Raw genomic sequence first — 14409 nt, forward strand, 5'->3', positions numbered from 1 at the left:
TCTGCACTGAGATGTTGCAGGGACAAGAGAAAAACTGATGCTGTGATTTCAAAGAGTTGGGCTTGTAAACATGCCACAGACAGTTGTTAAAGATGCTAATGAAAACGAGGGGGGAACCAGAGTGCACGGCACGATGAATCCATTTTCCAGTGTGCATTAAAGGCAGGGGAGAGGAGGCAGAGGGAGTTGTAGTAACTGCTGTCGAGGGGAAATTTTGTATTTTACACCGTCCAGTAGGTGCGTTTACAATGCCGCCGTCTTAAATCCTTAACCACTCCCACACCCCTGACAGCATAAAAGCCTCACTCACTTCTTGTAAGCAATTATTGTAGCTTTTAATTGCATTGTTGTGGAGAACGGCGTCTCAGTGTATGCTGCTGTCACTCAGACCTGCCAGGGGTTCGCTTGGGAGGATGGGTGTGTCTGCTTTGTTGTACATGAGGGTGTGTGTGTGTGTGAGAGAGAGAGAGAGAAGGAGAGAGAGAGAGAGAGAGAGAGAGAGAGAGAGAGAGTGGCAGTGACATATTTGATCAACTTGTGTGTGGGGGTGAAAGTGTCTAGGAGGTGACAACTGAGTGGTGATAGAGGCTGATTCACCTTTCTACAGGTGACACAGTGTTGTCATCCAAAGACTGCGTCGTCTGGAGAGGGACGGTTAAAAAAAAACTCTTCTCTTCTCTTCTCTTCTCTTCTCTTCTCTTTGCTTCCCTTCCGATAAGATCCTGTGTACTGTCACTGGAACTGATGGGAGGTAAATCCAGGCTGCAGACCACCACGGGCTGCCTCGGAGCACTGCGGGTCAGTGTCAGTATCGGCCAGCGTGTCCATCACTGGTCTGACCTTTGGAGAGCCCCCATCCCTCGGGTGTGGCTGAATCTTTGCAGGGGGAAAGCTACACACAAATCTATAGTGTACATACAGACTGCCCAGAGGCAAGAGAAGCAGAGATCGTGGATGGAAAGCACGCCACAGGCTGAGGGGAACCTGAGGAAAGAGGAAACTGATGCAGGGAGGGGGCCGGACAGGGCAGCCAGGGCACTCAACATAGGGCTGCAGGAAGAAACGGAGGAAGTTGATGGATAGAGATGGGGCAAAGATAGGCAGCCAGAGAGAGAAGGATGTATTGGATCCTGGAAGATAATTTCACATGACATGATAAGGGGGACAGAGCTTTTATGGACAGATGACAATGGACTTGACAAATATCTGGAGGCAAGAGGACACAGAGAAATACATATAAGGATGATAAAGTAATATATGTAAAATCTTTTGAATCATACCCATTGTGTAAGTTGAAATTCAAAATGATGATTGATACCAATTTCACATCAGACGGACAGCTGGTTAGTTTAGCTCGATCCAAAGGTTTTAAATAAATCTGTCTACCTGAACCTCTAAAGATCTAAAGCGTAAAAACCTTAACTCTGACTCTTCTTCGCCGGTTGCCTGGCAACTGGTCCCACCAGCATTTAAAACACATTCTTTTTCATTAGCCGATTTCCTCTCAAGGGCAAAGTGAATCTGAATTTTTTATGTCGAGTTCAACTCTGGTCAACTATGACCCGCTAATTCTTGCTGATGACAATAGCGAGCCGTTTTGAGAGCAGGAACGTTTGACAGGACGGAGAGACGGAGAGTCCACAATTGATGCTATTATAGCTTATTATCTGTGCTGCAGCGTTGTGTTTTCAGACACTTCAGACAGCAGTTGATGGCACAAATACATCTTTGGAATTACTGTGAGAATTGATTGTGTCACTGCTAACTGACTGTTAGCGAGCCCATTAGCTTGGAGAGATTTATTTCTCCTCTTTAACAACTTCTCTATGGAACAAAACTGTGCACAATGGTAATACAAATGCCAGGGAAGAGGTAAACAGAACTGTGGAGAAAAATAACCATAGTCTTCAGCTACTTTGAGTGACTAGTGCTAACCTGACTGGCTAATGGGTTAGCTCTTTACCTCTTAGATACATCATTACAAAAAGTAGCCCAACAACTAAGATAAGATAATATAAGATAGAGATTATTGACCCGAAGGAAATTTTATCTTGGACACATTCAATAGCTGCTTTTAAAGAACATACATAATGTACATACATAAATAATTATTTAAAAGCAACTTTTTCAAAAGACACTATGAGAAATGACTTCTAACCTGATTTCTAACGCCAGTAAATGTTTTCAGATGGAATTTATGGTCTCATTCATTTTGTAAATAAAAGTCCCATTTAGAGTCAAATAGACGATAAAACACGGGATGTATTAGGGTGTGAATACCGTGAGATTGACAGATAGCACCATCCAATGGGTGCAGGTCGCAGGTGTGCGTATGTGTGTGTGTGTGTGTGTAATTGTGGTTACTTCTGGTTTAAACAAAATGGCGCTGTCCAAAATGGAAAACTCGAGGCTTCAAAATGACAATGGGTGATGTCACGGTGGCGTAGATGGAGGAGTGGGGCCAAGCTCAAATCGGATTTGGCCCCTGAAGTGACCCGGTTGTGTTCATTGTCTTTTTTGTGAAAATAACTTCTGCAAGTCTTTTTATAGTCTTTTATAATAAAATTTTGCTCAAAGCGTAGTTAACAGTAAACAAGGAACTTCAATGTGCACCTTAATGAATCAAGCATTGTGTATGAATGTTGGACATATAATTGGCCCCTAGATCCGCCTCTGCACTTTAGTTGTTGTACATATTAAACATATGTTAATTTGCTATCTGTAGAGGTGCTGGTGATACAGTGCAGACAACAGAGGTGTCATTATCGTCCCATTTAACTCCCATTGGTGAAATTGCAAACAAGTGATGACCATGTAGGTGGGGCTAGAGCCGCATAATCTCCCCCCAAATGGAAAGCAAGATACATATTTGAAATCACCACAAAGTTTCATTCGGGAACAAAGCACAGGGTGTAAAGCTTATTAACTTATAACCCTGAACTAATTGCTTTCTGTCTGCTCCAGATCCTGCAGATTAAAAATTCAGCTTTTGTTGAAATATAATGGTGGTCGAGGTATAAGAGCATCAACAACCACGATGAGCCTTATCAATCCAAGCACACATAGTCCATTAGCAGGAGCAAAGACTTTGAGCTGATTAATTGATTTTTAATTGGCAGTGGTGACGTGGTGGCCACAGGCACAGCGTGATGGCTTTATGGAGGGAGGTGCGGGGTGGTGGTGGTGGGGGGTGACTCTGAAAACCCGTGGCCTTGGTTATCCCTTGCACACACGCACACACACACACACACACACACACACCAGTGTTGTGTACTTGGTTGTGATGATGTTAATTGAGAGGTAACGACTCCATGCTCATCATGCTACGTAGCTTGCTGGGAACAGGATAATGATTGGGACTGTGCACAGACTCCTGCTCCTCCGGCCCACAATCCTTTGCTGCCAGGAGTGCTCAGGGGCTTAGTTGATGTCAGGAACCCTTTTCATCCCTCGGCACGACTGTGATAGGGCAGCCTATTAAACTTGCCTTTATTATATAGGGTCCCGATACACCCCATATAAAGTCTGGGAAGACTATCACAGATGCTGTTGGTTTTATTTCCACATTTATTATGTGCAGCCACCACTGCGCGACAACCCGAGAGCTGTATATTGTAAACTGTTACCATTCTAACGTCATTATCGGAAAGTCACACTTCTGCAAGCTCACATATACACACACGCAAAATCCACAATGTGACTAAACATTTATTTCCCGGCGCTCCAGCTTCCGTCAAGTCAAACTTGGATATGTAAAACCTCCATGAATGCGAGGTGCCGAGATTTGGAAAGGGAAGGCACAGAAAAAGAAATGTGATTAGACACAGCTCACTATCTCATACCCCCAAGCGTCCTCACAGAGAGGAGCAGTCGTATAGCTTTGAGGAGGGGCTCCCGTGTTTTTGATGCAATCTCCGCGGTAAACATGAGACGCGCCGGAGAAGGCGATGATTCATCTTGGAGACGTGGGACATCTTGTTAAGGCAGGATGTTGATACAGGTGTGGTGTACTTTGCAGAGGGGAGTTTATTAGCATTTGTCATTGCACCTAAAGTGACAGCAAAAAGAGGTCTGCTCATGAACATATAAAGGAAATTGTCTTGTTATGGAGACAAAAAACATTTCTGTTGTCAAGGATGCTTTTCAAGAAGCTGTTTTCATTCCTACAACCGTTGCATTTATGTCTGAGGACTTAATATCGCTATGGAACATCATATATTTCTGGTGCCACATTACAGTTTGATATATTGTGCCATATTTACACTGTACTGCTACATCCATACTACTACACTAACAAAACAATCTGTCACTACAAGCATTTTGGTTCAGTATCAGTTTTAATCCTCGCCCATACTTCTGGACATGGGAATTGTCGCAGATTGCTCAAATAATAGCTTGTCTCTCACACATTAAAGCCATTGTATCATTGTAAAATACAGAATTTAACTGCACAACAGCTGTTAGCAAAGACAACAAGGTCAGCAACGCTTGTAATTCATTATCCGTGTTGTGTTCTAAACTAGCAGCCGAGGCTAGTGCCTGTTGTTGTCTTACGGAAGGGGGGTTCATGTGATAGGAGCCTGACGAATCAGTAAGGATGTCAAGACTGAAAAGACCTAATCAGCGAGCTCTGGTGAGTTTCTACATCATCATCTCCGCCAGAAATATCTGTGGCAGAGGTGATGCATCTCCAAACGTAGTGATGTGGACGTAGCCGACATCTAATGCAAAGAACTGGCAGAAGTCATTCACGGCTCCTTGTATCTATTTTGGCATTTCTGGGAGATTGGGAATTTTGCCTGAACAATAATTACACTTCCACTCAGCTGCTTAGGCGAACGGCTGCTGTGAAGCAGCAGCAGAGTGAGACAGGCCGGATGCCTCTCAGCATTAACTACCTTCTGCAAATGAAGAGGATTTCTGCGTTGCCAGAAACTAAACAGGTCGAAGTAAATCGGCCAAAAACTCTGACCTAATGCTGAGAGTAAACTCCTCTGACACACCTGTCCACCCTGTGGTTTTATCTCTGATGCCAGCTCCTGCAGATTCAGCTTCAGATCCTATTTGGTTTAAGAAATTGAAATTCTTTCGGGTGTATATCATATTTGCAGAAATTTTTTTTTCATTTTTTCCCCCATCAGGAGTCTTTTTCCCCTCTCCAGATTGTAGCAGCAACTGTTTTCTAAATCCCCAGGGAGAAATCAATGTAGGACACATTCTAATTTGCTGCATTTCTCACATCACAACTGGGATTTTAATGTGAAAGTTACACTGAAGCATAACGCCGCTGATCAGGAATACCAATAAAGTTTTTATCTCCAGCTCCTCGTGTTTCTTTGTCCATGTAATTGTTGTCAGCATCCAGCTCATGACACAATTGAGGAATTACACCAGTCGATGGGCGTTCGAAAAGCCTCAGTTTCAACCTCCTTACTCTCTTTTTTCCCAACACTCTGCAATCAGTATCTTTAGAACTGCCCTGATTTCCATCTCCTCTCCCTGAGTGGGTTCAACATTAATTTTGTTTTTGGTGGTGAATATGTATTGGCATTAATCACAGATGATAGAAATTTGCAAGTTTAATTCTGCCCTCTGAAATCTCAGCTGCACACTAGCAGCTTATGAATAGAGTTTTCTCCCCCAGCAAACATTTGCAATAAAAAATAATTGCAGCCGGAAAAAAAGCCTTGATGATAACTCAGCGATTTCAAGTGCACTTAATGGTCTATTGTCTAAATTTGTCAAGCTCCAAGAGTTGTTTTGTTGTCTTTTAAAGCGGTAATTAGCCAAGTGCAGTCTGTCCTCAAAAACCATATCTACATGAGTCAGCCATTTCAGCCAATTTATCTGGAGATTGTCACAACAATGGGAGCTGATGAGGAAAATGGACAACTCAAACATCCTCCTTTCAAAACCCCACAATGCTGCACCGCTTATTACAGCAGCTCTAACCCTAGACTATGTTACTTTAGAAGACATTTCATTTGAGTAAGTTGTATACTACTAAAAAGTAGACCTTAATGTCATGCACTTCAAAATAAAATCCAAAACATTTCAACATATAGGTGCATGTAGTATGAAGTGCAAGTCCTTGGAGTTGTTTTTCTTAAAATGTCATCTTCAGCAGAAAACAAGTTTAATATATATACTTTTTATATACCTAACCCTAACCCCCTTTTTTTTTTTTAAGAGTAAAGAGATTTTAGGTCAACATTTGTCAGTACAAAATATAACACAAACAAGTGAAACCATCTGACCACCTGGCAGTCCACCTCCATGTTTTTAGTTTTTCCATTTCGTCACACAAGTTTCTGTGAGTTCCCAAGTCTCTTGAATCGCCAGTCGGAGATAATTTGTGTGTGGTCCTGCGTCCTGACTAGAGTGTGTGTACTCATGATTAAAAGATTAAAAATCACATCTGTCGTTACGTCTGTGGTCTCCCAATAGTTTTACGTTTGAAAAATTCTCTAGTGTGCAGCAGACATGGGCTGTTGTGCTCTTAAAGACAAGATCAAAATAAAGTTTCTTAATTAAAATTTAAAACAAACTGCTGAATTAAATGTGGATCTGATGAATCCCACAGTGGAAATGGAAGAAATAATAAGGGCACCTGTACAGTGGGCTACATAAATAAAGGAAATGAATAGTTCTTATAATTGGATGTTATAGGCAGATGTGAGTATTTACATCCCCTGCCATTTGCTGGATGACTAATGGGTGTGTTTCATGAAGTAAAACTGAAAACTGGTCACTGTAACTAAACTAAAACCACACACTTCATATCCCCTCTGATGTAAACAGGACACACAGGTTGTATTTGTTCCTGCTACACAGTCTCTTCACAGTGTAGCAGCTCACACTGCCGTCACTTCTACACTAAACAGCTCACAGCATAATACTGTAAAAATAATGAGCTGCGTTCCCTGGCCATCTTAAGATGAACACCAGACCTCTTAACACTATGAATAATGGAAAAAAAAAGTTAAAAATATTTTTTGATTACAAATACAAAAAAAAAAACTTTTTACTGTAAAGAATGTAACTGGATTTTGTTGGTTTGTCTAAGATATGGATAGCAACTGAGTTCAGTAAAATAAATAAAGCTTAAGTACAGTATTTAGAAGTTAGCAATAATTATATACAACCTCTTATTTGCTTGAGCCCAATAAAAAGAGAGAAATATATGTTTCCCCATCTCTCTTGCTGTCTTCATTTGTCTTGTGTGGTGATTTTCCTCTTGTTCACTGATGTATGTGCCACAGAACGATAATAGAGTCCCATCATTGTAAGAAGATTGTGTCCAGTAACGGGAAGCAGTGGCAGCACACTCCTTTGGATCATCTCCCCACAGATTAAAAGCTTATTCAAATTATATTCCTCCCTCTCTTCTAAACAAGGCGAGCGTCGCCGTCCCTGCAGAGAAGTGCTGGTAAGTAGCTTTGCAAACATTTGGGTCCAGAAGCGGACAAATTGAAGCTTGAATGAGCTACTTCTTGTTTGTGAAATGAATGCCCAAAGACGTAAATGGATTATAAGTCATTTAACAATATTGTGGGAAACAAATGTGGCAATTGTTTTTTTGTAATCTGATATTGACTTAAGATAATTGTTCCTTCATTGCTGGCGAAAAGAAAGAAAAACTCGTCCTGTATCTGTGCTGCAACAGAAAATTAATTCCGTAAACAAATTTCGCCTTGAGCTTTCTAAACATAGTTAAAAAAATCTTTGTTTTAAGCGATTCCCCCATAAAAATAAATATGATCTTTCAAAATAGGACACAGTGGAGCAATATTACTGAATGGGTTCATGATAAAGTAGGAAAAACAACAGGTAATACAGTGAGAAGCTGGATTTCTTTTATCACTTCATTTATAGGCAGCTGAAATCGTTTATATAAAAATAACTCTCTACAATCTCAGATCGCCACAATAACCATGACCTGTGCTGTACCTCCCTGGTACACTCCAGCTTTTGGCAGCTCGGCGGTCTCATCTGCATATTAATGCGAAATGACGCCTGATGACAAAAACTGCAGAGCCCTGACACCTTGTTGCAAACACACTTGACAGTGGTAAGATACTGGTCCTCAGTATGAGAGTGCAGATATTTATACTGTCAGGTATATGGTCTGCGTCTCACTGCGGCGTTTCCTCCACTCTGAATCATTTTGGGGGGTTGGGAAACTGGCTGATGACTGAACCAACACGTCAGGAAATGTTTTTAATGAGGTGGAGTCGTCCTCTCTCTCTCTCCTTGTCTTTAAAACAAATTCATAGAATATTGATATCGCAGAGGAGTCACAACACAATCACTGCTCAACTGAAGACGAACTTGTACGCATAAATTATTACTGTCTCGGAAGATATGAAAGTCCACAGTAAGGCACACTGTTTCAGAGGACTGTCTGTATTCTTGGCCGCTCGTCACTTATTATATACACTATGTCATCTTCATAGAATAAATACATTTAGTCAGATGATGGCTCACTCGAGGCAAAAGCACATGGGTGTTGTTTTCTGGCTGCGTCAGAAGCTATGAGCACATCTACACTGATAAAATGGTGCTAAACTTCCAGTAAGCGTTCACATTATACAGTCAGGCCGTATTCAGATTCATCTAAATAAATGATGTGCAATTACCGTCCCTGCTCCCCTCCTAACCCCCGCGCTATGTGCACGCAGGAGCGTCGCTACGGCACGCTGCCTCCACAATTCAAGCAGCGATGTCATATCGCATTATGAAGAATGACCTTTGTCTTTGCTGTATCACAAGCCCGGAGTCTGTACTTAATCAAAGATGATTAGTTCAATTTACTAAGTCTGCTCGCTAATGGCTGCACACAGGACCGTTGGCACTCTGGAGAGGTCAAACTGAGTGGGATTTGCCCCCTCTGTCATCTGAATGATGCCTGTGGGTAAACATTCATGGTGGCTCAGCGGGTGAGGATGCATGCCATCTGCAGCATTCTAGGTTTACACATTTGGTTTAATTCTCTCCTTTTGTTATGTTTTACATGCATTATGTATATTTCTACAAAAATGCTTCCTACAATTCCTTTTAACTAATCACCATCACCCACATAGTGTCATCTGTTGTGTTTGTTCTGTTCAAGAGTCAATCAATTTATCAAGTGTAGTTTCAAATGTCATAGCATATTATTCCCTCCTTGTAAATGCACAATTGCAAAATGCATAAGAAATGCATTTGACATCCATTGTATTATCCAGTTGGGTATGTTATGTTTTGGAATGGAAGAAAAGGAACCAGAATAGCACTTTGTAGAGCACACACCTCTGCCAAGGCCAGTCTCCTTAAATTCAATCAAGCTGCAACAAATTTCACACACTCCTTGTTCCCTAAATGTGCCTGATTTTGTCATCAAGATCTATAAATTATTGCCTTGGAAATTTAATGTCAGGCGTCCCTGACCCAGATCTCACACTTCGAAGCCAAGCTTTGTGGTAATTCAGTAGTTTTTGTGTAATGCTGCTAACTAACAAACAAACAAACGCAGATGAGAACATAACCTCCTTGGCGGCGGTAATAATGTGTCAGTAGCAATAAAGAAAGAATTCAAACAGCGAGCGTTTAAACAAGCTACGATGCAGTCAACCAAACGTCTGAGTAAATATATAAAATGGGGAATTGTCCATTAGATCATTTTATTAAATCTCAAATAGTGTTGTTAAGGATGGGTGTTGGGACTTAAGAGGATTTGTGTGTGCAGTATATTCAGAGGGAGACTGCATGTGTGTGCACCCTTTAATATTCAACATGCAGGGATGTGCGATGTCGTGCTCCTCTCAGACATGTAGGTCTTGCATTTGCCTTTTGAGGGGCCCTCCCCTGTCACACTAGGCGCTCTCTCCTTGTGAGATGTGACTGCATGCAGATAAACTGTACCATATGTCAGATGTGACAGCCGCAGATAAAATCCTCACAAATTACAAATGTCAGGAGTGAAAATCTACCTTCTGCTTCCCCTGCTTTCCCTCCAGTGTTGAACATGCACCAGGTAAATTAGCTTTTCTGCTTTTTTATATATCTAAAAAAAAAGGTGACAGCATGTGCTATTCCCTTTTTACGATTGGAGGCTTGTTTCAGTCAGTTCTTGATGTGCGGAATGCAAAATGGCCTTCATCAGAGCTACGCCTCAGTCTAATTTGTTAACTGATAGAAAGTTGTTCAACTCTCGGATGCAAGAGCCTTGCCCAGGGCATTGGCTCCCTCTACCAATTAAATGAAAGCTAATTAAAGCCATTTAAGCTAAATGAAACAATTCAAAACAGGTTTGCTCGCCACAGGTTACAAAATTCACAGTTAAGACATGCATATCCAATAGGGAGCGTGCTATGGCTATGTGGAAACAACATTAGAGACACAAGACATCAATATTTTGAGTGACAAATCCCAAGTATTTGGACAGCTAAAATGTTCAGTTCTACAGGCTCTGTGCTTGTCACATTCATTTTGAAACATCATAAGGCCGAGCATTTAAATGCCATGTCTCAGTTTTAATTTTGAGAAGGTTTACTCAATATTGAAAGAACAGTGTGGGAGTTATCGCCATCTTATATACAACACATGAGGGATATGGCACGGTATCGCCCTCTCTTCTTTATGTCTCTGCTGTTTGTGTGTGTGTGTGTGTGTGTGTGTGTGTGTGTGTGTGTGTGTGTGTGTGTGTGTGTGTGTGTGTGTGTTCTTTCCGATTCCGTCTTCTGCCAGTTCACCTTTACACCTGCAGCTGATCATATCATGTACTCAATAAGCATCTTTCAGACATCTTTCAGACACAAACACTGTAAACACACCTGTCAACTGCCCGTCACAGTACTGTTAAACCATAAACACAGTTTCTGCACCTCCTCTTTATGGGTGTGTCTGGGCTACACACAGGACAGGAACACAAGAAACACAGAACTATGCTAATGATGCTATGCAATGAAAATATATTTTTCTCGCCAAAGTCCACAGTTGGGTCAATTCTTTTTTAAAAAGCTGTCTCACTCGGGAAGACTAGAAAATGTGAAATGAGCTGGTAGACTGAGGATCACAGGTGTAGTTGATGAGCAGAACATCACCGCTTATAGTGCACAGCAAGTCAGGAATGTTTATCCAGGATGTAGGCGGACATGTTGCCTTGTCAAAGGTAAAGAGAAGACTAAATCCTCAAAAGATACAGCACAAGATGCAAACTGCTGGCAGATCTTGATTCCTGAAACAAAGTTCTATAGATTGATCAAACAAAAATAAACCTCTGTCAAAATGATGGGAGGAGTAAAGTGCAGAGAATAGCAGCAAGAGCTCATGACTCACAGGCACCGAGCAACAAGATGAATGCAGAGGTCTACAGGAGCATTCTGTGCTCAGCTTCAGTCAAATGCATCAAAACGCACTGGATGACATTTCATCATTCAGCAGGACAAACATACAGCCAAAGCAACCACAGAGTTTTATCGAGGTGAGGAGGTGGAATATTTTTGATGGATCGAGTAACTCACCTAATCTCAGTCTGACTGAGCAGTGGCCCACATGTTAAAGGCAGAGAGAGTCCACAACGAGTAAGTGTTGATGGAGGCAGAAGTGAAGGTTGTGAAGGGCATCACCAGGGGAGAAACAAAGCCGGCAGATCATTGAACATGATCACTTTGTTTGACTACATGTGTGTCCACTAGCGGGTGTCCTCTAACCTGAACGTTGGCGATTTGAATTCAGTCTTCCCCATCTGCACACCGAAGTGTCCTAGGGCAAGATACTGAATCCTGAACTGCCCCTGACTGCTGTGTAGCTCTCATAGAAAAAGTGCTGCCCATACATGCACTGTAAAGCTCTTGGAGTGTTCATCAAGACTAGAAAAAACTCTGTATAAATAACCATTATTTCTTAGCCCATGACTTATGGCCATTCTATGTTAAAAGGGTTAATTAACTGAAACAGTGATTTTTATATTGATGTAAACTTACTCCATTGAAAGCTGAGAGTAAGCTTTATAATAATATCCATTCTTTTTTGTAATTGAATTTGGTGAAGCACAAAGCCTGGTGAACAAAAGGCCGAAAAGGGGGGGGCTAGAGGAGGAAACACTGATAACATTAGTATTTTGAATACATACTATTGTAGTAATCTACTGCTTGCAGCCCTGCACTCGAGTATATAGGTGTGCGTGAGTAAAAGTCGAAAGATTCCAGTGGCTTTGGTGTTGGTCGTGAAATATATGGGATTCTAGAGCTTGTACGTTCAGTAAACCGAACCTGTTCACCTGGAGTGGGACACTTTCAGACATCTCAGAGACGTTATTTGGTGCCACCCAGTTTGAAATAGCATTATTCACATCTGACCAAACAAATCAACCTGAGTGAGTAAATGCACCAGTTTGGGAAAAACGGCTCCAAATACACTTGGGGTCTCTGTGACCTAACACGTTTTTATACATTTGTCAGTCTATACTTGTGACCCTTATACAACACTGGCTGGCGGATGGCATAAATACTAGTTATGGATTTGATACACTGTATCTTAGTATGTAGATTATGGTATTAATATAGCATCCACCAGGAGCAACACTGATCTACGTTAGGGACTCAATTATGCATCTCCTCTCTGTCAATGTGTGCTAAATATACATGCTGCATATGTTGATTTAGATAGCATGAATTTGCCAAATGACTGTTGGCCCTTAGATGCATCATCTAACTATAGATAGACTATGAAATATGGGGCATCAGGCTTGAATCTTCCCTTTTATGTCCATGATGTTCTAATGCTTGCTATAGGTGATACTGTATCTCACCTCAGTTTCCACTTATTCAATTATTCATAACTGTGAATAGGATGTAAACCAGGTGACGTAAACCTCAACCTTACTTTTACCAAGAGTAAATGTGAAAGTGAGTTGGTTCCTTATGGGCAAGGATTAGTATGGGCACCATGTGAACTGGGGCTGTTTCAAAAAGAGGGTAGAGCAAATGATGGAGGGTACGAGGAGAAGAAAGATAGAGACAGAGACAGTGTGCTGGTTCCAGCACAGTGGATGTACCAGCCGGCTATCAAACCTGAGCGGTATGAGAGACTGCAGAACACATTTATGCCTATTGAAAATATCCTCGCTGCCTGATGGAATCCCATATGGAGATGGAGATACGAACAGTATTACTTCAATATCAGCTGCGGATCTAATTTGACAAATGGATATCTATTATACAATTTCCTATGATGGGTGCGCTAGGCAGTGGAGTGCGGGCTGCTGCCACTTTGAATTTAGAAGAAGAACATCCACATCTAGCCCCCCCCCTCCTCCTGTACCTGGTAATCTCCATCTGCCTGGTTTTGCATGTTCTCTTTGGGCTGTATTCTGATTGAATTCACAGGAATGCTGGCTGTGCTAAAAAAAAACTAAAAAAAACACTTTAACTACACCTTCAATACGTCTTGTTCAAGCTGTGCTGCAGAGGCTAAATGAAAGTTGGTGTTTGACATGTGGTTCACTTCCATTTTCAAAACGGTGTCTGACCTTTTTCTGTACCTAATTAGCATTGTGCAAACATATAACTCATACAGCGTGTGACTCACATTAATCATGTGTATCGCCATAGTCACCGTGCACCACCACCAACAAAACATACACCCGGGATGTTTTCACTCATGTCCTCACACATATTCTGCGAACTCTGCAAAATGAAATAATTAACTCAGAGTCTGGAGTTGTGTCATGTGTGTGACAGGATCTCACCGCAGAGTTTATTTTCTTTTTCTCTCTGTGGAGGTGCATCTACCCGCAGATATTAAATCTGCTGCTCTCGGATGTTTAATTAGACCGACCCTCTCAGGGAAATGTGACATTACAGGGGCTGTGAGTCTTACCTGCATACGTGGTGAGTGACTTTATCATATCTCCTCATGCTAATGATCTTATTTCCTACAACCTAAAATAACTTCACTGATACTTAATTTGTCAGAGGCAGCTTTTGCTTATGGGGCTATTTTTGTAGAGATGAGACATTAAATGAAACCTGGTGTCAGATGCGTGTGGCTTGTTTCAAAAACATTACATTAAAGTGTCACTATGAACTTTTGCTGAGCAGCGGCCACACAAGTGGCAATTACAAGATAATGGTACACTGAAATATTTATGTTTCCCAAGACTCTCTTGACTAAATGTCTCTGAAATGGCTATAATCTTTACACAGAATGAACAATGGATCACATAACTACTTGTATGTGAAGGGTGTGACAAATTCACACAGAATAATCTCATGATTCTGCAGTTCCCATTAGCTCTAGTTGAGCTTTATAGTGTTTAACTCACGTTTAACTCACAGCTTGCAAGTTTATTATTTTGGTTCACTCTCAGTTCTTTCATCAGTCACAGGTGTTTGTTTTCAATGAAAACACTGAGCTCTACTTAAA

The sequence above is a fragment of the Hippoglossus stenolepis genome, chromosome 22 (assembly GCF_022539355.2).
Source record: "Hippoglossus stenolepis isolate QCI-W04-F060 chromosome 22, HSTE1.2, whole genome shotgun sequence".
NCBI lineage: Eukaryota > Metazoa > Chordata > Actinopteri > Pleuronectiformes > Pleuronectidae > Hippoglossus > Hippoglossus stenolepis.